General features: G+C 38.5%; 1 protein-coding gene and 1 long non-coding RNA gene across 13 annotated transcripts in view; one reads left to right on the forward strand and one right to left on the reverse strand.

Annotated features, from left to right (window-relative positions):
• Positions 1-26294, reverse strand: part of PTPRC (protein tyrosine phosphatase receptor type C) — a 71072-nt gene that overhangs the window by 31616 nt on the left and 13162 nt on the right. The gene's annotated exons all lie outside the window — the stretch shown is intronic.
• On the forward strand, positions 8-21793 carry LOC310903036. Its single transcript, XR_014587243.1, has 2 exons — positions 8-7671; positions 8547-21793. It is a non-coding gene; the product is annotated as an uncharacterized lncRNA (long non-coding RNA).

Genomic DNA, 26294 nt, shown 5'->3' on the forward strand with positions numbered 1-26294 from the left:
CTGCAGTTTAGTGAGGAAAAAATACCACTGAGTGAGCAATGCATGAAGGTGAGAAGCCCATCTACATTAGAAAAAGGGTAGTAGTTTGTATGACTTCCTCTAAACCATGCTTCTTAGGACAGGTGAGGCTGGAGGGTACTTAAATGGCACTTTCATACTTATCGATGCATTTTGCAATAGCAAAACTAAAACCCTCAAAATCTTTCTCTTCATCACACAGCAGCGTGTACAAGTAACATCAACAAATAGAGCATGATTTTGATGAATGAAGAATGACTTTATTAGCAAGAAGAGACACCAACACTAATTCTCTTCTCAAGAAAAATCTTACCTGTCTGTAATCCTCACTATACAAAAGCCAGTAATCCAAGGCTCGGTATTCCTAAAAGACCTTTACTTTACCTAATATTCTTCTCTAAATCCCAGCACGCTTCCTGGACCATCCTGCTGATAGTAAGAATCCCTCTAGAGAACTCTGTCTCCAGGTTAACCTCTCATAAACTACTGCCTGATTTCAGCTGGGAGTTGCGCCCTTTTCACAGCTATGAAAATAAGCCTCACTTTTACACTCGGTTTTGAAATCCTGACCCAAAACATTCTTAATTTGCGTAATGTGAAATTTCTCTCAGGATAAATGGAGACAAAAATAAATGGCAATTGTCTGGAATCAGGAGAATAAGGACAACTCGTAAGAGTGTCCACCATCAAAACAGAAGTTTGTTCTCATCACTGTATCTTTTACTCATTTAGAGGATTAGAATCTTCCACTTTGAAATACGAATTTTGAAAGCCATGCTGCTTCCTGAAGACATCTTTCTCTAACACTATTGCCAGGCTTTCAAAAGGAGAAAAATTCCACTTGTTCACATACTGTAATTGTCCACAAACTTTCATTCACTCATGTCTCTTCCTTTCTTGCCCTTTTTCTACTAGTTCTCCTCCCCCATTTTCCTGTTACAAATAAGAAACAAAAGTACAGATGATCTTTGTATATCACTTCAGTGTCTGAAATCTCAGGTAAGGACTGGAAATTTGTTAACAGGAGTTGTATAATCTAACTATACGCATTAAGCTGCCAAAGAACCACGTAAAGCTAACATGCGTAATCATATTTGCCATAATCAATTCAATCTCAAAGTATCTTCTTATATTTTTAAAATTCGGTGTTTGAAAGCCGGCAGTTGGTCACTTTCAGTTTCATAATATGATTTTTCTTTCTTCAACCTGCTTACCAGCTGAAAAATCAGTAATTCCCTCTCCTTCCCAGATCTTACTTCAGCACATAAATGATACCTCAAGCCCAAAATTAGCTTTCTGTAAGCATCTAGTTTAAATACAGTGTGATGTTTATTGCTTGCTCATGGTGACAGATACCACATGCCACGTATGATCACAAAACTGTTGAGGTTGGAAGGGACCAGAAGAGATCGTCTGATCCAATCCTCATGCTCACACCTGGGTCAGCTCTTAAAACAGTTCGGAAAATAACCATCCTAGATCACCCTTACCTTTTTTTCCTCTAAATAACCGACATTTTAACAGAACTTCATGGCAGTTTTGTGCCATTCTAAGCAGTTTATAATTATCCTGTTCTTCTGTGATTCAATGATATTATATAATTTTCATAGCAATGAAATAGGATGCAGTTAATAAGAATTCAGTAGGTGGCACCAGAACACTAAAAAAAAACCCTCTCAAACAGCAAAGGTATTGCAGAAACAGCAAGACACATTTCCCCATATAATCTTATACAGGGATATTTGATAAAACAAAGGGGAAAAAAAATAAAAGAAGGATCCCAACACACCGGACTGTATTTCTCCAGTATTAATAGACACGTTGCTAAAATGAATTTAGTTTTCCCAAAATGTCCCACAGCTATCAAATATGTCAGATCTAACCTCTGGGTAACAAAGTTAACTGCAAAGTCATGGCTGTCTGCTCATGCTTAAATTCTAAAACACATACCTGGAAACTTAAAGGTTCAAATCTGAGAATATCTTTAATAAGGATGTTCAGCCCCCAGAAAACATTATGTGCAGTATAAAAGCCTGATGATTACCAACTAAGCAAGTTGGTCTATTTCCTTGCATCTTAAACTGCACCCAGCCATAAGCCATTTTAAGATAATATACATCGGATAGTCTCAGACATTCCAAGTGCAAGAATTGAAATACGTAAAAAGTTGCTAATACAGAAGGTGTATGCAAGCTTCCCTTCACCTTCTCTTGATTTCGCCACTGGCTGGTTCCTACTGACTTACCCAAAAGCCAAGACCTACCAGTAGTGTTGGAGCAGTTCTGGCCTCGGTCGAGTGCCCTGCAAAAAGATACCACCGGCACATACAACCAGCAAATAGACAGCTTGGCTAAATGCTTTTCTTCTCTCTAATGTCTCTCTGTTGGTTGGCAGACAAAGTGCAACTGCTGCTTAAAAGAAAGGTTTGAGATGAGATGACAGATTCTCAAAGGAATACTCCTAACTTGGATGAGCTAACCATCCTTTCTCCTGAAAGCTTGAAGGCATGCAGACCCTGAGATTGAAATATGGGACTATTATATTTTGAAGAAGCCCTTCAATGTTCAACAAGAAGAGTAGATGGAAGAACTATGAAAGCAATCAGACCGAAAATAATAATAAAAAAAAAAAAAGAAAAAGAAAAAGCCAAACATCTTAATCTCCAAGCAAAACAAGCTGTAAGGCACATTTGGAGGTCCAGGAGCAGCTATATCACTGACACAGTCATGACTCTGCACCTGCTGCAGTGAACCATGGTTGCACCCTTATAAGAAGTTAATGTTTGCTGCTGTTCTCTAAGGAAAGAGAATAAAGTGAAAACACTTTCCATTTGGAAGGACCAAGCAACCCAAGAGCAGACAATTCAGGCCTAGGATATGTTAAAAGATACTGTGTTTCAAGTAAGTCCAGGGTATGATCTTCTGAAGCAGAAGGAAGCACCAGCACATACTTCCTGTGCTTGTGTGTTATTAAAGGAAACTCCAACTGACAAGATAGTGAAACTGGAGAATCTGCATTAAAAGCCTAAAAACATTAACATGTTTTTATAGGCAAAAATGTCTTAACTGATGACAGGGAACATGCCTTTTAACTACATTCTGCTTCTTACATTGCACAGTGGGTAAAATGGACCCAGTTTTCTATTTCCTGCTGGTCTAGGCAGGGGACTGAGCTTGCAGGCAGGTATTTCAGGCAGCTTCTCCTCTGTGCACACAAGTGCTGCGTACTGCATCCCATACTGCACACAACACAGAAGAATGAGGAGAAAGATGGTCCCTTTCTGCTAATAGCATATTTAGCGTTTTACCTAGCATGGTACCATACCTATTGGCTCTTCACAACCAGCTGCACTCTGCGTGACTTTGCTAGACTTTGGGAGGGGCAGAGGAAGTCATTCTTCCTCTCAGCCTCATGTCTGCAGACTATTGCCTGCCAGGTTTCTCTCCCAGGAAAAGCGCTTTGTGATTCTGCAGAGCTGCTGCCCTTTTCCCAGGACCTCCTCACCCTCTGGCATATTGGACAGACCCCAGCATCCCCCACCAAGCAGGACTTCACACTAAGCATCCTGTGTAGGTCCAGAATTGGTCTACCCTCCTTTTACAGCTGAACAGTACTGCTCTGCCTCAGCAGGGTCAGGGCTCTTCACATCTGCGCTGAAAGCAACAGGATGTGGTCTCCTTGTTCAGATGGAGTAAAGCTCTTTGAGGGGGTCTTCTAGCAAACAGCACAGACATTAGTCAGCTCCACTGCAAGCCAATGCTAAATTGAAAAAAAAAAAAAAAAAAAAAAACAGTTCCTGGTGGGAGGTAAAGCGTGAGTAAGGCAACTACACAAAATGCTTCCAACCTCCATTCTTTGATTTATTTTTAAACTTCAAGTGGGATATAATTCACACCTATTTTAAGGCTCCTTTCTGCTGCCAGAACCAGCTAAAAGGACCTTAAAGTAAACGAGCATCAGGGCTAGAGATGTTACTGCTACTTTTTGCAGCAAACACAAAATGAAGGGATCCTTTGCTACTTTATAAATAAATCTGGGCAAACCTATGAATAGGCTTGAAAACACTTCAATGTCTGAGTAACTCTATACCACAGAAGACCCCTCAGATTTTATAAGGATCACGTGTGCTGAAGTGCTTTCATAAACACAGAGTACAGAACTAAACTTTAGTCTTTATCATTATCTTTGTGTTTGGGGAAGAAAAAAGTGTTTCTGTTTTCTGGACAAACTGCTGCTTTTTGAAAATTGATTAAAAGAAAGCCACGTGAGGTTCACACACAAAAAATATGTGAAATTTTGCATGTCCTGAGTTAAAAATAAATAAATACTCATTTAGGATTAACATGTAGAAACTTTTCAGTTTCTAGCTGGGACATTTCAGATGGTCCTAAAAAAAAGTGCCTAGTACTTTTTCATTGCAGATTTATCAACGAAAGCACTTCAAAATAATCTATAATCCTAACTGATGAAAAACTCAATAGCTGTACAGCAGTCATAGGAATGATATGAATTTACAGCAGCTGAGGATTAAAACTAAGCAAATATTATAAATTATATTCCCACGGGACATATTCGCAACATTTATTTTCACCAGAAATTTGGGATAACTAGAAATTTGGGATAACTAGTATGAGGGCAGGAGATGGAATTAAGAAAAATTTATAGCTGGCAGATACAAGAATTCAATACTGTGTTCCGCAATGTTGCAGACTTAGGAAAGAGGGGTAAGGACAAACATCAAAGTTTGTCAACTCTGCTGTTATACAGAGCCTGTCTTAAGGAAACAATAAGAAGAAAAGCATACGAATGCTGAAATATTTTCTCAGCTAACCTGAAATTAAATTTCAAAAATAATTTCAAAACCAGAGTTTTCTGATTCCACTTACACAATGTAAGAGTTTAATTTTCCTAGAGAAAAATAAAAATGCAGAGAAAAACAGAAATTTCCCTCAAGGAATATTACATTTATGGAAGCAACATTTGTTACGAATGATATCTGAAATTTCACAAAACCATAAACCTGGAGTAGAACATGAACCAAAGGCACCAATTCCAATTCATTTTGCCAAGTACACACTTCTTGCAAACTTAAAATAAATACCTAGAAATATCAAGAATTTATCAAGCAGAAGAAAGGCATTTCTATCGATTGCACTGTATTTTAAATGACATCCTCAGTCTTCATAGGAATACTTTAACTACAGTAACCCACTTGTTCGACTACAGCTAACAACGCCTTTGCTGCTCTGTGGTTTCTCTCATGCTGTTTACTTCTGTTTTTCTTCTACAGAACCCTACTCAAAAGGAAGAGGGTGCAGCATACTGTGGTTTAGAGCTTAAGCACTTCCAAATGGTGAAACTGTGTTACCATAGCACCCACATGCTCAAGCAATCAGACCTATCTCAGTGCTAAACCACAACTTCTCTAGTGCAGTCATGAAATTTCCCTATTAAACTCCTTTTCACCAAATTTGCATTTATAATTATTTTTAGTTGTACAAATTCATTAATATGATACAGTCAAGGCTGCTTTGCAGGGAGAATGTGAAATGATGTGAATTGTCTGTAAGAGGGGAGAATATCAAATCCTGATGTAACAGTTAATTCAGCTGTGAAACGTTGGCTACCATCCACAGTCATTAAGAAACACCTATACATGAGGAATGTAAGATTGGCTGTCATACTTGCTTGGTAATTTTGTGATACGTGCAAAAGAAAAAATGTGCTAATGTTGCTTTGCCTTTTGTATATTTTCAGTGTTTGTGCATGTACAGAGCCAAGAGCCAGAGTACATGTGCTAAACTTACCGTATATCTAGCAGCAGTACCTAACCTCAGGTATGACTCTTCTAGCTCCAAATCTACCATGAGCAGAAAGAAACACTTGATCCAAACTGTCAGCTTAATGATACAGACAGGCTGGTTCTGGAATTGCTGAGTGCATACTGTTTATGGCAAACAGAAGAAAGGAAGGACATGCAACAATTACACTCTCTTCTCAATTTCTGTGCCCATGTTTTTGCAATTGCCTCCTCTACTAGTTCTATGTATTCAGCATAGTTGAAGGCAGATCAGTTCCCAAGATTTTTGACCACAAAAAGAAGCTGCAACTGAGAACTGGCTGACTACTGGCGAGAGTGCGAGCTAAGGGCAAAACTTCTTTATCTTGGACTATCTCATTGGACCTTGGCTTATTTAAATATCTGACTTACTTCTCTATCCACCTCTGAGCTGCTTCAAGATAAAAGTGTTATGCTGTATTGCAGACATCTCCTGACTACAAATTGCTTTTTACATCATTTTTCCAGCAGTAAAAAATGAATGGGTCCTGGAAATGTTTCTCTAAACTTTCTCTAATCAGCTCAAATGACAAACCATAAACAGTTTAAATTCATACTGTATGAATTGCAGCATTTGAGCCGCTGATAATGTAAAATCAACCAAAATCATAAATCTCCCATTTGTTATAGGTCTGTTATCAGGAAGTACTTCAATCAACAGCTCTGTATCTACAAGAACTATTATTTCAGTGAGGTAAAATCAGTGAGTTTTAATCAGTGAATTAAAAAAAAAATGCAGCTAGCAATTTTTAAAAATAAATGAACATTTCTTTCAAGAAATTATACCCATCTATGAGTTTTCACTCTACGTAATAATATTTTTCTCTGAGCAGTTGCTGTGTTAAAGACCCAAACAAATATAGTGGGCTAACTGTCCTAGGGGTTCTGAGGGAGGAGTGTAGCTTACAGAGATAAACAAATAATTTTCAGGTGCTCTGAACATTTATGTCTCCAACTGGCATCACCTGGATTGCAAACACTCAGCTCTCCTACAAAATAGGATCAAAGTACAATCAAAACTGGAAAGAAAGCTCACAGGCTGTGAAAAGACACAATAACATTTCTTTAATTTTATTTTTTTAAACTTTAGAAGTGTGTTGTATTCAGAGCCAATAAAGAATTTTAGATGGGAGACTAACTTTCAAGGCAAGGTTGCTTCCTACTAATTTAATTTTATTTATAATGCAGGAATATCAACGTTTGTCAATCACAAATATAACTGCTTGGTGCTATGTTCTGTGGAGATTGTGTACAAGAAGTTATGCCTGCAAAGTTTTCATTTAGACGTAATGGAAAAAAGGAAAAAAATATTTTTAGTTTTACAAAGGAAAAAAAAAGAAAGAGAAAACTTGTCCCAGGTGTTTACAAGATCCTTAACTTAGAAGAGATGCATGAAACAGAATAAAGATGTTCCTACTGAAAAGCCACCACTAAAAATTCATTTTTTCCAGTGATCTGGCATTTGTTTTCCTGCTCCAAGCTTAACAGGACCCTCAGCAGTTCCTGTGCCCCATGAGCCAACGTCCCAGTGAGACATCGCTGATCAGCAGTGCCCCAAACTATCCTTTTACTCTCAGTCACCTCCCATGACCCAAATTTCTGGCAGCATTAATAGAAGATCCTAACAGAATTGGTTAATATACTTCTAGCTTCTGTTTCTTAAAAGGATAGAGAGTACAGAGAGATAAAAGTTCATCTGGCTCAGTGGAGAACCATTCCCATGCCAACTCTGCCTGCTGGGCAGCTCCCTTGCCCACCCAGGGCTGCCAGCTGCAGCCCGCAAACTGTGTTTCAAGGGAGAGTGATTTTACTTGGTGAGTATCCTCACTTTTTCTTTTTTCTTTTTTTTTTTTTTTTTCCTACAGACATTCAGGCCAGAAATGACCAGCAAAGTCAAATGAATACCATTCATCAAAGGCACTACTGAATACCTTTTTTGTTGTTCATAAAGTATTATGACTAATAGCATTCACTGATCAACATAAGTCAATTGTACACTTGTTAGATTACAATTTAAAGTACAGTAAAATAGTTACGCATAATGTTAATAGGAAGCATCCTTTAAGGATCAGATTTTACCACCGTTACACACACAGAAAATAATTTGAAAAGTAAATTATTCATTGAAGCATATCAATATCTTTTAGAAAAACTGTCAGTTAAAAATTAGTTATATATGTTCCCTATGTAAAATAATAGGGAATCATTTTTATTTTTTTTAATGTGAAAGCAGACATTTACTAGTATTTAAATTAGTCAGAACTTCCAATGTTTGATGGATAACCTGAAATCCGTCTTGTACTCAGCTAGCGTGAGTACAGTTGGGTCTGTGCCCTGCTTGGTGATTACATAGACACTGCTTCAGTTTTACTACTGTGTGAGCAGTCGGACATAGCCTCCATCTCTGTGCCTCTATAACATCATCTGCAAAGTGGAGACAATGGCACTATCCTACTAAACTGGCATATTGTGGTCAGAAAATCATTTTCATTAAAAATCATAAAGTTTGCAGTCAAACCTGACAGCGCTATAAAAAATAAATACGCTCTGACCTGTCTAATGGCACAAACAGGGAGAGCCGTGAGACTGCAAAGAGTGAAACAACTCAGTCTTGAACTCCCCAGAACGCCATGCATGTACGTACAAAATCTCACATTACGTCAAAATCTGGATTGCTCTGCCCCTTCAGGAAAGCTGAGCCAACACTCAGGAGAATGGACCTGTGATTCGTGTCGCAGCAGAAGCAACGGTGATGAACAGCTTACACAGCAGTGCTGAGCACCCACAACTCCTCCTAGAGTCAGTAAAAACTTTGAGTGAAAGGGATTTCTCAATCCCCTTTCCCTCTTTTTTTTTTTTTCTTTTGAAACATCAGATTATCAAATTTGGTGCCCAACCCTGGGCAGTTATGTGCATTTTAAACCTGACCTTTTTCTTCTTGCTCTTTTTTGCTATTTTAATTAAAGCAATCATGAGATGTTAGCCCCAACTTTAACCTACCAATCTATCTGGGAATCATAAGAAGGGGGTGGGGGTGAGTGGGTGGAATAGTTCATCTGATTTTGCTTTCAGTTCTGCGCTGGCCATCCTTTTCTAAAAGACTGTATGCTGAAGATGTCAGGAGATGAAAATACAGGCTCAGAACGACTCCACTGGGCTCACAGGGCTAGCGGTGCTCAGTATTCTAGCAAAGAACCTGTGAAATGTAAAGCTCACATTTCTGAGGATCTGAACGAGACTAATTTCAGTACTTCTTTAAACAATTCAAAGCAACAGAAACACAGTCTCTGTTTCTTTCTTTTGTATGTAGCAAGTAATTTTTATTAGCGTTTCATAAATCTTTGCTTTTTTGTTTGTTTCTTTACTACAATTTTGTAACCTAAAAACGCTAAGTGAGTGGTCTGGGAAAGAAAATTAAAATCAAAGGTACTAGGTAAAGAATGCTGGACAAAAAGTGATTTAGGAAAAGAGTTTTATTGACTTTTCAAAGTATAGGGACCCAGAGAAAAAGCCCTCAGGCCAAAGCCAAGAGAACATCCAATTACATGCTCCAGATAATTTAAACTCTTGATTTAGACACAGAAATGCACAGGCCAGGAAATTTAGCAGACCTGTAAACGTTTCTGATGTCTAATAAAAAGAACGATGTATGTAGTGGCAACTAAACATCTTACAATAGCAAGTACAACTCCCACTTGGAAGTGGGAGGTCAGAAAAGCTATGTGAGCAGGAAAATGAGTATCAGTTTGTATACAGACATACACGCAGACAGAGCACTGTGGAAGTAGCATGTATAATGTCTCCTGTGAGGACAGATGGAAAAGCTGACACAGAAAGACACAGAATGTGCAAATGTGGGTAAGATTCTATTCTTTGAAGGTCTATAATTTTCCAGCATTTCGTTGAAATAGTGATGAATTTATGACCACTTGACCTGGTAAAATTAACTGCTTTTTTCTTTTTAGCTAAGGGAATGTATCAGAATTTTTTCAGTGTGTAGATTAAGACACTTGCAGAGTTTACTGAGCATCCCTACAGCCACAGAAACGTGATTATATGAACAAAGCAAAAAAAGACAAAAAATTCTGGTAAATGTTCACTTCCACACCCAAATTCATCAATGCCTTCAGTAGGAAGTAAGCCCATAGTTTAAATTAAGACGATGTTCTGAACGAGGAGTGCTACAAAGGTTGTGGTATAAGCACGGGACAGATCCCTACTATCACCCCAGCAACAAATACAAATGGGTATCAGGGACTGTCAGGGCTGAATTCAGCATTCAGCTCTGCTGGTTAGGGAAGGCATGTGAGCCTTTCCTCTGCCTGCTGCTTGGTGCACTTAGACCAGTTCCAGCGTGGAATTGCCTGGCTTTCTGTGGGCTCATCTGCACCAGACATGAATGCTTGGATAAACTGAACTACAATCAAAACCCATCATGATCTACAGGACCCACTGCCAAACTTCAATAATTTGTCTATTTTTATAACACTTTGTGATGCAAACTGAAAATTTCAAGGTAATTTCATTCAAATTGAAATTATAACAGTTTGTAATGGTGCCCAACATCAGCACAGCAATTGAGACCATTATACCTGAAGCCTTGAGAAAGCTGCAGCTACTCAGTTTGGACTTTCAAGATTAGCTTCACACCCAGAAAGTCTGAAAAATCTATTCAAAAGTAAAACTCTATCTTTGGGTTCCCGTTTTGTACAGAATGGGTTTGTAACAAATTCCATGGTAAAGAATGGATGACGCTCTGCCCAGTGTAACATAGAAGGTATAGAAAAAAACTGAATTAAAGGCTGTCCTTTCATTTTGGCAGATGCCTGGGGTAGATAACTGCCCCAAGGGAATATGGTTCTCTAATGAATGAGAACAGAAATTGAACTATTATGAAAGCATTCTCCAAAGAACTCAAGAAACAACAGTAGGATCCCTAACACCTCTTACACCAGCTGACATCCCCTCAGCCTTCTCATGGGTGACTGGGAATCAGGCTGCAGTGAAGGAGATGGCTGTGCAGAGGTGAGGGGCTGATGGCTGAGCGGGATCCCAGTGCTCATGGGGAACTTCTCAAATGAGACCAATTGCAGTCTGTTTGACCACACCGCTCCCCCCGTGAGCATGGGTCTACATTACGTGAGGAATGTAGGCCTCTTGCCAGAGCATCTGCTCTCCAGCCAGGAGTGCAGGTGCTTTTACTTTTGCAAAGGTAGTACAATGGCTTCATAGCCAAGCATGTTTTGTCTTACAATTTTAAGGTACTAGCAATTGCCAATGAAAACCATCTTTTACCACATCGATGCTAATGAGCTTTGGTACTACATTACCAAATGTAGTGTTAATGATCCTGCTTATGCAGCTAGCTGTATTCAGGGATTTGTCTGTCTTGCTTTGCTGTGCCCTGTAGTCATGTTCTATTTGGCTATGAGTCATTAGTCGGCTAGATGGTTAAACACCCATTTCAGTATAAGTCAGCTTCAGTTTGGATTTGAGTGGCTAAACTATGGGAGGGTTCCTTTTGTCTTGTGTGTGAACTTTCTTCCTCTGTCCCTAGGGGACAAAACTGAGAGGTCAGTTTTGGTGGTTACCCATCAGTCAGCTTGGAGTTTTGCTTGGTCTTCATCTGTTAGTTTGGCAGAGATTTTGAACTATCATAAAGTAAATAAAATGCATTTCAACTCACCACCTCTCTAGGAAATGGAAGAAAAATTATTTAAGCACTTCAACACAACAAAATTGTAGTTAAATGGACTTAGTCTCTAGTAGTAACTTCGTCCAACAATATGTTTTTGTGTGTTCCTGTCCAGGCTATGTATACTGCTGACACAACAGCTTATGATGACATGCTAATATACTAGTGGTCTAAAAGAGGGGTTTGGGGACAGCTGTAGGTCCAGCAAAGCTCTGATGCTTTGTGCACATGCACCAGACAATGGTACTGTCAGCTGGGAAGCCTAAAATTGCACAAGAAGTGTTTGGTTACTTCTAGCATTTTTTTTTCTCTCTCTCCCCCCAGATAGTTCCTAATTCTCTGCCTCTTCTGGAACAGTTTCAGTGTCCTGCCTCGAAACTGCAATGGTCCCCAGTGTTACGGGCAAGGCTCATCCTGCCTGGCACAGTTTTCTTGCCATCATGCAACTGCTTACGTCAAGCTCCAGGAAACTGGTCTCTGCCTCCACAGCCCAAATATTCCAATCTTAGAGACGTGTTCAGTCTCCGTAGCCTAAATGCTGACTGTTTGATACACAAGTCTCACTATAACCTTGCAGTTGCTTCAGAATTTCAATCTAGATTGCATATTTTGGGGTGCCTTGAAAGTTTTCTCTCCGTCTTCCAACTTGACCAAAAATCCTGAGATTTAGAGATGACAAGATCAAAGAGATTGGCTCAGCCTTCTATAAAGTTGTTTAAATCTGATTGTTCAGCAAGCCTGTGACATGACTATGTCACCCTGATTATCTTCCTAGTCTTAACCGGATTTCACCAGGGGAATACTGTTTGACTTCAGGTAGACTAGCAAGCTTAATGAAAATTTATGTTTCTTTTCAAAAGATAACCTACTTAATTTCAACGGAATTTCCAAATTCACCCATTTAACCCTCTATTGTTAAAGATAAATAAAAATTTAAATTCCTAGCTTTGTTCCTGCCAACCACAGAACGAAGAAGGAAATGTTCACTTCCACCTTGTCTGTGACTTAAGAAATGTGTACATGTTCCAGAAAGAGAACACAGTTCAAATCTTTTAATGGTTTAAGGCCGGATATTTTATGGTGTTTTTTTCTTTTGTTGTTGGTGGTGGTCTTTTGAACAGGGACAAGAACTGAGAGAGGAAATAACAGCAAATAATGGTTGTAGATGTACATGAACAGATGCATTAACTACAAATTACAGTAATGTAGTTATTTTCATTTGCAGAACTAAAATGGCAGGCAAGTGGCCAGAGCTGTATTTTGCTCTTCCTCTGACACCACCAGGAAGAGTCTGAGTTGCATCAGAAGATCTAGCTCACAAGGCACGCTTTCAACTGTATAAAGGAAATCAAGCATAATATAAGCACTTTGGTGTTTTGACTGTGTTTGGAACTAATGGACTTCTTTTCATTTCCTGGTAAATGGCAGCCTACAAGAACTATATGGTATCACAGGATGTGGGTGTCTTAATTTTATCTCCTTTTTGCAGTGTGCTGGTCTCTATTTAGCAAACCAGCTCTCAGCTTGCATTTTAAGCAAGCGCCTTCCCGTTCCCGTGGCAAGGCTGCTTGTCAACACACAAATGAGTAAACTTCCTCACTGAGGTAAGTAAGGTGAATAGCAGCAATATACAAAAATATTAACACTTCAGCCTACATCGTTTGAAAACACAGAATCCTACAAAACTAAACTACCAGAAAGTGCAATTGTCCTAATGACTCAACTTTCATTTTTAGCTACAAAGCAGTACATAAGCAGCCTCTCCAATGACACAAGCCTCATGGTACACCACAGTACGAGACAGTCATCATCTAACAAATAAGGTGGTTTGTGCTTTAACTTCTATGAGCATAACACTCTACTCAGAAAATCCCAAGACTGTCCTGGACTAGGGCTATTTGAGTTGCCCAGTACAAACACCTGATGTACTTTTTTCTCTCATGGTTTTTCTATTGCTTCTGCAAGTTGGTACATCAGATAACACACCTAGCCATGACAGACCACCTCCACACCATCGCCAGCACACACTGCCAACAGGGATAAAGAGCTGCACCTCCTTACAGAAGGCCACTGAAGTAATAAGTAGGCCTGTGAAAACTAGATATAGGGAAATTAATTAAAAAAACGCATACAACCCACTAGCAAAGATTAAAATGTATTCAATATGTGATTCTTTTCAACTATATACCACCCCTAAAAGTGACACTGAAATATTCACCTCAATCTACTTGCTTTTTCTAGCTGGCTACAAATGCAGTTAATCATTGCCAAGAGATGGTTCTTCCAGTCAAAGGCTTACAGACAGGTTTTAGGATTGCTGTACCATTTACAGTACACGCTATTGCCGGAAATACCTATTCACATTTGTGGGTTTGTTCCCTCTCCAGAAACACCTTGTGAGACCTGATTTTGAGAAAATTCATTTCAGTCAAAAGTAAATATACCAGTTCAATAGTATTTCTAAAATGAACGTATTATATTTTCCTTCATCTATTCAGCTTCCAGTCAGCACAAACTATGACAGCACTGCTAAATAGCCTGTTATCCAGTATCCATCCCAGGTGTCTGGTCATACAATCACTTTTTCCCATTGTATTGTTCCTTAAACCTTTACATGAAACTTTTATCAGTGGGACAGCTGTTTGAGAGAGAGATTGGCGTTTGAATATTACATGAATGTTTTTTACTATCACTATTTTCTTTCCAGCTCTGACTGGAAACAACCTCAGCGAAATGAAATTAGCTAATTTTTCATTATTCACTCTTTCCACAACTTCCTTTGCGTATGTGTGCTGGGACTGGCTGGGACGGAGTTACCTTTCCCCACAGCAGCCCATACGGTGCTGTGCTTTGCACTTGTGGCCAGAACAGCACTGATGTCACACCCATGTTCCGGCTGCTGCTGAGCAGTGCTGGCACGGCATCAAGGCTCCCTCTCCAATTCCACCCCCCAGCCCCCAGAGGCCAGTAGGCTAGGGGTGGGCAGGAGGTGAGGAGTGGACATGGTCAGGACAGCTGCCCTAAACTGACCAAAAGGATATCCCCTACTGTATGATGCCACACTAGAAAATATATCTGGGGGAGAAGGGGGGACACTCATTATCAAGGTGTTTCAGAGCAACTGTGATGCGCATTGAGGTCCTTGCTTCCCAAGAAGCTGCAGAACATCACTTGCTAATGGGAAGTAGAGACTTTTTTTTTCTTCTTTTGCTACCATACAGCCTTTGCTTTTTTTCCTTTCATTAAACTGCTCGTCATCTCAAACCAGGAGCTTTTCTTTTTTCATTGTATTTTCTCCCCCTGTCCTTCTGAGGAGAGGGAGAGAGAGAGCAACTTGGTGGTACTTAGCTGCCCATCAGTTAAACCACCACTGTACAACAAGCTGGACTAAAGATTTTTAATAGAATCTGTGTTTTTTTTTCTTTCTTTCTTTCTTTTTTTCCTCCTTCCATGCCATACTACATTTCAAGTATTCTTTAACTAACTACTGAAGGTTCATTGATCTGAAGTGCAAAGAGCCACCCTCAAAAAGATGATTTCTGGAGTACACTGACTACCCCACCGAGCTCCACTCTAACAACTGATGTTAATGATAAGGCAGTTCTTTTTTGGTTTTATTTTAAGTTCACATTCACAAGCCTCTTCAAGAACTTTTGGGTGAACACCACATCATTCAGCTCTGACGCTAACTTTCTGAAGACAACATGCACAAGCTTTATGCAGAGATCTTTCCTAAAAGAAAATCTAGCATCAAAAAAGCCAATAGTCTATCCCTATACCAACAAATCCAAGAACGCTTCCAAGATTGCAGGTCCAGATCAAGCATACCAGAGAGCAAAGGGTCCATCTGCCATGCCCTGGCTGCTACATGAGGAAGCCTAAACCTGCAGGAAGGAAGGGAGCAGTGCCATGTGCCTGGATGTCCCCCGACAGTCACAGGGCCAGGCTGCAATGAGAAGCTTGGAGCATTTTCTACCTGCAGAAGAGATCCATAGATGTTTACACCTAGGTATTTCACATCATATTTCCTATCTACCTTATCATTTTAAGGATTCTTTTTTAATTTAATAGTTTGAATTATTACTGAGTTTTTGGAAAAAAATCTGTAGCAATAAAAATGCTTTCTTTAATTTTAGAAAACAACTGTTTCTCTCTGCTTAACAGATTTATAAATATTAGAAAACATAAAAAAAAAAGTTGATTTCAATGAATTTGCCTGATAGGCAGATCGTAAGTGCCATATAAAGAAGGATATATTTATATAAAGAAATACAGAGAGTTCATTCTGATTAATTATTAGCCTGCTGACAGTACAGAGCTAATGCAACAGACCTGGATGTGTCCTTGTGAGCCAACAAAGCCGCAGGATATGGATTTTGCAGAATATGAACAACCCTTGTATCTCAAGAGAATCTTCAAAATTCCCCCAGATCTGCGGAATCTGTATGGTATGATGTTCAAGTCTTTTTTATTTTATTTTTTTTTTTCCTGTACTGTGCAGAGAACTCCTGTCCTAGTTGAGAAATTCTAAGGGATCTTTTTTACTTCCTCTATTTTCCTCATAGCAAGGCTTCAGATGCAAAGAAGGCATGAGCTTGGCTGGTGCTTGCCAATTCGATCACGTTAATAAATGTATCAAAAGCAATATCAAAAACATGCACTAGTAAGTCTGTAAACACTGGACATTTAAATCATATTAAATCTAATCCTTTTTAGGCAAAGAATCATCAAAGAACTGAAATTCTCAAAGTGTTCCAGTTTTTATAACAGCAGGTATATGAAAAGCACCTTATTAAAAAGACAATAAGCGGAGAGACCAAGCTAGGAACTATTTGCAGTCAAACTGATTTCTTCTTCAGCAACTGCATTGTGAAGCTTCTAAGTGGAATGTGCAGACAAGAAACCAACATCCAACACTTCAAATACTCAGCATCAGGCGCTGTCAGTCATTCCCAGTATTCTTCATTATGAGTGAAATCTCCTGTCTCAGTATGAGAAGAAGTCACACAGATTTGGTTTTGAGTTTGTTTTTGAGCAAAAGCTTTGAAGCACTTTTTGTTCTGAAACATATCATTACAATGAATTTTGTGACAGATCATTTCCCTAACGATCACGTTTCCTGTAGTGAGACTTCTCATCTGTCTCTAAACTGCACCAACACTGCAACCACGTGCACACGGTAACAACTCCCACCTCCAGTGAAAATGCCATTATGTGCACACAGACTGACATGCGGACAGGACTCAAAGAGATGTGGCACTCCAACCTAAAGCACAGATTAGGAGTCTGCTGCACCAGCATGGCTGAACTGTTTTGATTTTGCATTTGTTTTACAAAGATATTAGATAGTAACTTTAATAGAAATCCATATTGTTAAGACCTATCATTATAGTCCTGACCATACTAATTCCTGTTGGCATTCACCTCCTGCAGTACCACAGTTATTCCAGAACATGAAATTAAGTGCAGCTGCTAAATGGACTGGTGCTGCAAAATGGCCAGCATTGTTTGCATTATTGTTATTTCCCTGCTCTTAATTTACTCATTTCTCTCTAACTTGCTTGTGCTCCAGAACACATAAAAGTTACCACTCTTTGATCTTACCCAACTGTCCAAGCAGCACGTTATTTTGTGCTTCAATTTAATGCCCCTGCCTGAAAGTAGACAGAAATTTTCCATTGAAGCTGACAGCAATGTTCTCTCAGGAAGAGGGATTTACCCTTACATCATTCCCCGCTAGCCCTTGCTGATTTTCAGGCTACATTCTTGTATCCATTTTTAATTTAAAAATGTTCTTCTTGTGTCCTCATTTCCCCTCCTCTTTTTGCTTTTTCTTACTCTGCAAAAGTTACAGAGTATTTCTTTTTGTCCAGCAACTTCCCAGATGACATTGTGGACGTCAGCTCTCTGGAGCTGTTTCCATTTAACCTGGGAATAATGACTTTGCTTAACTAATGCGTTTTGAGCTCTGTGTAACAGCAAGATATTTAAGAAGGTTCACCGAAGTCCATTTCTGAAGCAGAAATATTTTATATCAACTCCACAAGGTGACAATTTGTGAGGATGAACAGGGCCCAAGGCACTTTCTTTTGCATTTCCTCTAATACTTACTATTTAGCACAACTTAGTACAATAAACATGCAGTCTGCTTTCTGCAAATACACACAATACCTTCTGACACAAGCATTTCACAAGCTAATAATGTAAAGAAAATTTTCCGTGATTCGTGATTGTCTTAAAGAAATTAATTCAATTTCTTTGTCTCACCTATGAGATTAAAATGACAATCAATGACATTGTTTCACTCAAAATCACTTGTATACATAGGAAATACTTGACGCTGAAGTACATTCCTGAACACAGAAATCTGTTCTGAACCCTTCAGCATTTAGGAAGAGTTACTGTGTTTCTACTTACTTCTGTGTAAAACTACACACTATAAAGAACTATCAGCCCATTAAAAGTTTGGGAATACTGAGTGACTGCTGTATGAATATATATAAGGGATCAAACCTTGTGCATTTAGCCTGACACTGAAGTATTTTACCTTCACTCTAAAGAACCCCACTGAAATTGCCTCTTAAATTTAAGGTAGTGAATAACCCTTTGCTTTCTCAAAGTCACAGAACTTAAATAAGTAAAATTGCCAAAGTCTTAGTAATATTTATCTTAAAGACAAGCTATTTTTTCCTCAGTTAGCCTCTCATACACATCGTTTGAAAGCTTCTCCAGGTAAGAATTTGCAGAAGGGAGACTATAATCATTACAACAATTATTAATATGAAAGAAATGCCTTCCTGCCTGGAAAAAGGATGCATTTTTCTTAACTAGATATTGTTTCTTCCCCTTTGCATTCATTCTGCACATATGCTTACTCCATAGAGAAGAGAGACATTCTCAGCAACTTCTTCGAGCAAGAATTCCTCCCCCTCCCCTGTAAGAATTGTCTTTAATCTTTAAGTGGAAGAATGATAGTATTCTGCCTACACTTCCTGGAAACTAAGCATAGGTCTGTGTGTCTGTGTTTATCAAAATATCCATCAAAGGTCAGGTAATTTTCCATACTCATAGAGAGACAAAGATGCTACCTATCTTGATGAATCAGTTCAAGAGCGTTAGTGTTTGTCCCTGAAAATGAATCTGATTTAATCACTGAGAAAACGAAGGACATTATTTCCATAACTTTAACTGTGCTCAGAATTACAATCTTTTCATATTCTTCCACTGTGGGCCCATATCTTCCCTAGCTCTGAAGTCAGTGACAGGAGACAAGTGACCAAGCAGCAAATCAGTCAGTAAGTGGGTAACTAGTCGGAAAAGCTAAGAGCTGGATTTCGGAAAGTATGAGGTCACTAGGGAGCAACAGGTTCCAAGTGCTACCTTGGAGAAAGAAAAATAAATAAATAAATAAAAATGCTTTCTTTGTCCTACCACTAAAATGTTGGAGCTTAGTCATTAGATTTTTATTCTCTTCACACTAACATGTAAAATAGTGATTGTGGCCTCAATACTTATTTACTCACTGCATATGAAAGAATTCCACTTATTTCTTAGGGGGAAAAAAAAAAAACAAAAACAAAAAACAACAAAAAAACACCTCTAGTGTTTGTTTTGACATCAGGATTGCAATTGTTAGTACAAGGTATCAATATGTCAGCACATTCATAGTAAGACATTTCAAAGCCTTATAGTTCCAAAACAGATAAGGGAATTAGGAGCCTAAGTGATCCTCAGGAATTCCAGTATACCCATCAGGAAAGCTTCTGTCAGCTTCAACAATAACAATACAAAGAAACCTGACAGAAATCAGTTTATGCTGCAAGTATGTTAACCTGATCCAGAGAGGCCAAAATATTTTTTAATACTTAATTCTTATTTTGGCATTACAGCAGTAACACAAAATTTGCTAGATGTCTTAACTTCGAAAGAATTGAAATAGTCAAAAAGAAAAAAAAAACACTTAGTTTTTCTTTTTTATCCTCAAACCTCTCTTACACCTGAGCAAAGATAACTATTTCTATACAATATTTTGCACCTGTATTCTCTAACATCTTTCAACTTTGCAAGTGTTGGTGCTGATTAAATATATAAAAACAAAGGCTAAAACACAAAACATACTAGAGACTGATCTGATTTTAAACTGTGGTGGTTTTTCTGAAGCATATTCCTGCTGCTTCCATGTCATTTCTATGCCCCACTGAATGGAAATACACTTTACAATGTTTCAGTCCTTTTTGCAGGAAGCAGGAATACCTCAAAATATTTCAGGTCATTTGTCAAATATGTAACAACAACAAATGCCATTTCCATTTTGATAAACAATAATAGAAAACAATACAAAAATGATGAAAACATTAACAATACACAAGTCAGTTTCATTGGTCATAAATACAATAGAGATAATCACACTCCTCAGAAATAAGTAGGAAAAGACAGCCGCCAGCATGTTGTGCTGGGTCAAGAGGTGCAGGATTGACATTACACTACTGCAAAGAACTGGATGTGTTACCAGACCTCGCTAGATGTCTTAGCAAAAAAAAAAAAAAAAAACAACCACCAAACGATCGTCAAAGAGTAGCTATGAAAAAATCTCAATTTGCTTGTTTTACAACATTACCAGAAGGATTTCAACACAGAAATACACTCTAGAAAGTTTCAGATAGATGTGACTTTCACAGGCATAATGACTATTTTATATGACAGTCCTACGCACACAAACTGTTTCAGAAGACATTGTTTGGGAAGCAATGGTAATTATTCACGAATTGGCAAATGTCCATTAGTATTGTCCTAGCCTTAGCTTGTAAAGCCTTGGTTCTTTCTCTTTCCTAAAACCTACAGACAACGCTGAGATCTTTTAGTCTGTGACCACAGATTGCTCTGTTTGTCCAGCACTGCCTAGAAGCACCGCAGAGCGTGCAGTGAAGATACCTTCTGCCTGCAGAGCTAATGCTATGCATGAGCCATGGGAACACAAAAAAAAAAGAGGTCTCATACCTAAGTAGTAAAATTTTGTTTTAGGTAAGAGGATTATATACCAGCTCACCACAGAATTCTTATGATACTTCAAAACCTACTTATGCTAAATTTTCCATGCAGCAGCCGTTCTGCATTTAACAGGTTCTTATTTTCATTACGCCAACCTACTTTACAGAAATGGTGAGCCTTCAAAACAGCAAATTAACAGAAAGGATGCGTTAAAGGAGTATAGTCCTTGCTAGGTCTCAGATTGAGCTTTCTCTTTGGATCATTTTATCATCCCAAACATCGAAATCCATTTTTGTACAGCACTGAGACACAGATGACGAACACCATTGAAAATCTCAAGAGGAAACTATTATTTCTAGCTGCAGAAAAGGTTTTGAATAGAGAGTCAATAAATATGGCCTGAACTATGAATTGAACAACACAGACAAATATGTTGTCTGAATATATTTTCATTCTCTACACAGAGAAGGGAATCCTGTAGGGGGAAAATCGTGTAACAGCAAAAACTGCCATAAGACATACAGAGAAGGCTGAGTCCTGAAAACTGTGAGTGCTTGGCTTTACAACTTTAACGTCACTCTGTATGTGTGAATTTTTATTTTTAAAAACATCCTCCACCCACCAAAAACAAAACAGAACACACACACAAAAAAAAAAAAACACGCTATGAGAGGGCACAATAGTACTCCTCCCAGGCTTTATCAGCAAGGTTGAGACTTGTATATATCTCCTTGCTCAGGTCTGCCTCTGGAGTTAGGGGAGTACTGATAGCATTAGTATGTTTTCATCCTCTATGCAGGACAGTACTAGAAGACTTTCATCAATGAGGTATTTGCTGACAGCAAAAGAGTGGTGAAACTCAGACTTTCGCTGAGTACAACATAGAGACAAACAATTTTTCTTACTTCCTTACTTCTAGTCCCGTATATCTTTTCTGGCCTGTCTTTGCTCAAGTCATGTTTTCTATCAAAACAGAGCTATCTTGTTTTCTCATCTAGTTAGACCCAATTCCTTAGGCTTCTGATTCCTACCACAGACCCATCTTTTCCCATACCCCGTCTTGGCTTGGCTATCAGTTTTTCAGGTCTTTCCCCTGCTCCTTCCAGCTGCTCTGTTCCCCGCTGCAATCTCAGTCTCTGCATCCAACCTCTTCTCTTAAACCAGTTTCATCACTTAGCTTCATATCTCATTAGAACTGCTTTCTGAACATTATATGCTTATAACTACAGGAAAAAAAAAAAAACCTCTAAAAAGAAGATAATTACATCCACTAACACCGTGAAGATCTGATATCAACCATAACATAGAAGATTTATCACTCTATCAATCACTGCAGAGCTTTTCAAAGGCTGCCATTAAGATTTTAAGTGATTTTTAAGCAGGATGCAGGGCTGTGTACCTGTTTCCTGCTACCTATGTTGCACATTGTCACAAGGATAGCCTGACATAACAGATAGAGCTCAGATTTTACAGAAAGACAGTATTATTAAAAATATATTACATCAGTTTCATTTGGAAGTCTACTGACAGCCATATCTTATGATCGGCTATTTTAACAGCAACTCCAGCCATTCAAAGCCCTCAGCATTTCACAACAAAATCTTTTTACTCAAACTTGCAGCGATCTAGAACCTGAAAGTCCTTATACCCTGGGGAATTCCAACTCACAACCAATTTCACACACGCAAACCACCTCTGTGGAGCTCAATAAGTATTTCAAAACTATTCTATACTGCACTACGGATCCAGGCTAAACTTGAATTAATTAGAGGCAATTCCAGAGCTCATGTCTACAAAGTTCACGACGTGATATCCAAGAAATACGATGCCATTCTCTGCACCCCTGAAAGCAACCTCTGTATTTCTTCTTCCTTAGTTTTTTTCAAGAGAAAAAAAATGTCATTTTTTTTTTCTAATCTAAATAAGTATTTAAGGGCAATGACAACTCAGAATTCATTTAACTATTGTTGTTACTGTTTATGAGCACTCAGATATAAGAATGCTGAACATAATGTAAAAAATTTTGAAACTGAACAGAACATGAAATGTGGTCCCTCTTTTTCACATGCAGATGTTATTCACATTAGATACTATATCTACAGAGGATGAGCTGTTACAAGAATTGAGTATCAGAGCTCTCCCAAACAAAAGTATGAGTGTGTGTTTGTAACACATCATCCACGCATTCTGTCGTTTATTTTCCATATTTCACTCCCTGGTTAGAGAATACAATTTGTTAATGAAAGGATTAAACAGCTGGAGAAAATAATCATTACAAACAAATATAGTGCCTTCATATGTGAACTGATTTTATTATTTCTATCTAGCAAGAAAAGAGCTTTAGAGCAGCAGAAGTTTTTACCTTTGGCTATTTTATCATTAAGAATAATCTGCCATAAAAAAGCTGCATCAGTTGTTGTCATGTAAAGAAGTTGTAAGAGCAAAGTGTGAGAATTGCAATACATGGATCTGTGCAGGAGAGTTTGTTTTGGATCCAGCGAATAATTTATTCAGTTATGTGTTCCTCTGTATAAGGTGTTGTACGTTCCTTTCTCAGAAAAAGAAATAACATGGGATTGGGCAAGGTGTTTGGCTGGGCACGTGTGCTACTATTGCTTTTTCCCCTCATCTGTCTTTCCTCTGTACCATTCCTTTTTAAGAAACGTCCATGCTGTCCAGAATCAGATCAAACTCTTTGTAGACAAGGCCGTCCTTCATCCTCTGTTAGTACAGCACCTGGCCCAAGAGGAATGCTTGATCATGCCTGAGGTCATTAGCCCTACTATACACACAGGTCAGACTGTCTCACACACACACACTGGCAGCTCCCTCCTGACTTTCCAAGTGTTCAGTATTCACAGCTGCAGCAAAACTCTCAGAAAAGACTAACTTGCAGCTGCACTCTCAAATTTTTCACGTTATCTCAGTGACCAACACGTAGAGGTCTTCTGAAAATCTGAAGATTTTCTACTATGAAAAAACTGCTCTCAAGTGTTTTGGAACTGACAGTGAAAACCAGGGGTGTCTCCTCCAGGCAGCTTTCTCAGGGAAGCAAACAGGAAAACAGCACTTAAAGTTTAAGGACTTCAGGTAGGTTTAAAATATATATATATATATATATATATATTTTCTTATTTTAATATAAAGCCAAAGAAAATTCAAAAAAACACAGTATAAACCACAAAGATAAAATAAACCCTGTAACACTTTTAAAAGTTTCAAAGGCTTGCCTTTGCAGACTTTCCACTGACGTCACCACTGAGGCAAAACTTAGGTAAGCAGCAGTTCTGTTGCGAAGAGAAACCAAGAGCATCGACTGCAGAGAGAGCAGCTGAAAATGGCGTATCTGACATGCGTGCTACTTTTAAGATGTCCTCATTGCTCAGTGGAGAGTGTTTTTTAGAACCTGTGGTTTGCAGGCAATCTTTCCCTTGCCATTTAAGGCACACTCCTGCAATGATAATACACTTGTTGACATCTCGAGCAGAATTACTCACACATAAACAGCTCTTCCCAACATTAAAACACAAACTAAACACAGTTAGTTACAGATCTCACGTTCATCTGCTTGAACTGCATCCCTCATATTCAGCACAATTCCACTGCAAAGCTTCTGAACTCAGAGCTATTTTGTCATTCTGCTAAGTATATATCAGCTCAAGTGGACCCTAGGTTAAGCACTTATTAATTCCTAATGTTTTCTCAGAGTGAAAACGAGTGCATTGTGCAGCTCTTAGAAACATTTTTCTATGTCCTTTGATTAGCAGACTAGAGCTGCAAAACCAGAAATGCTACTGTCGCACTATGCCACTGAGTCGCACTAATGTGTAATTCTTATTGCTATTTCACATCTTTCCCCAAACCTCAACCACATTTCATACTCCAGACTAGAACACCAGACTGCAGGTGTGGAGGATGTAGAAAAGTCTTTCAGTTCTGTTGAGCCAGCACAGTTGAGCACAGAAGCATTAATGAAACTGCAAACAAGGCCAAACCATTTCGTGTACATAATGGGCAGACTCAAGTATCGTAAACTTGATCTCTCTGCTCGCATACACGGATACATTGTGCAGGCATACAAATTCACACACACGGGAAATATTATTGGGATGGGGGAGCTTTTATATTGCTTACAAGAGACCTAGGGCTATATTCTACTACCGCCATCATGAACCAAGTAAGAAATTTGCATACCATTTAAAAAATAAATGTTTTATTATCATTTGAATGCTTCCAAGAGTGATATTATGAATAAAGAAATCCTCCAGATACTCTAACCAAAACTCATTAAAACAAAAGATGTGTTTTAAGATATCTGAGTTGTATCTCAGAAGATAAATTGAATTGCAGCAATATCGGCCATCTTTCCTTCTGTTTTGCGAGCATATGTTTTTAAATGGATTCAGCTTGGCCAGCACTTCTCTAGGAGAGTTGACTTACATTTATAAATGTTACTACTACAACTTCTAAAACACCTAAGTTGCTAGAAAGACTCAGTATAGTATTTACCCCTAAGTGGGGAGGATGCTTTGTAAGGTGAAGCCTTTTGCAACTATGGTCCATTTGGCACATGTTGATCTCACCTCATCTGCAGACAATGGAAGAAAAAGCTGGCAGCTCTGTTTCTGTCTCTCAAGGGCTCGCTGACTTCTGTTCTTTCACCCAGCAGTGGTTAAAATGGAGACTACATTGGACATGACCGTATTTTAGAGAATTTCAGATTTGTGGATGCTAAGCACAGTATGGGTTGCTCTTATTTAGCACAAAAGTATCAACTCCCTGTTAACAACACCTGTGCTTTAGAACGGAGAACAGATCAGAACTTTATGCACAAGTCATTTGTTTCATGCTTTTCATTTTCTCTGCTCAGATACACTATTCAAAATATTCTAATGCACTCTAAAGTTTATTCAGATTAATTTGGGGTAACTTACAGGCTGCAAGGGACAAGCATCCCTCTGGATATTTAAGGAATTATGACTTTGTATGTTGCAATATGATAACCATTAGTACCCTCAACTTTATAGATGATGTAACAGATCTGGAAAAATGAAGACAACACTTCATACCATGAGTTTCTGAGACAGCCTAGACTACAAATGATTTCTGTCTCTTACATCTTATTCTAAAAGCTTGAATGTGTTCTGCCATTTATCTTACTCTTTTCTCCACCTACATACATTTTAACTCACATACACCCAGAAACAGTTCAGGAGATAACAACACATTAAATATTCCACTCATAGCCTCAGCAATGTATATGATTAGCTGGAAAGGCTTAACTAGTCGTATGCTTTTGTACCATCTCAGCTGAGATTCTGTATTGTACTACATTTTCCTGAGTATAAAATCTGTCAGGTTGTATAAGAAGTATAAGCTTCATATAACAAAAAGCTATTTGCTTATATGCTGTACAGAAAGCATCTTTGTATGGCTTCATTTTTCTATTAGACACAGCTAGTTTTATTTTATTTTATTTTTTTTGTCAGGGGAAAAAATATATTTGCAAAGGCAATTAAAAATATTGCTCCATGGTGTCCACATTTTTGCAACAACAAAAATTATTCATGCACAACAAAATATACCTCTAGAGCTCTGTGCAGGGCAGTGGGATTATGAATGAAGAACAAAAAGGTTGTAACAGAAGTCTTTGAAAGCAGAGAATTGAAAAGTAAGCAAGCAGGCTACCTGAGGAGGCACTGACACAGAAGGAATAAGTGGAAGATCTTATTGTGGAAGTACCGCAAAGCAGCA

The sequence above is a fragment of the Anser anser genome, assembly GCF_964211835.1.
Source record: "Anser anser genome assembly, chromosome: 8".
Lineage (NCBI taxonomy): Eukaryota > Metazoa > Chordata > Aves > Anseriformes > Anatidae > Anser > Anser anser.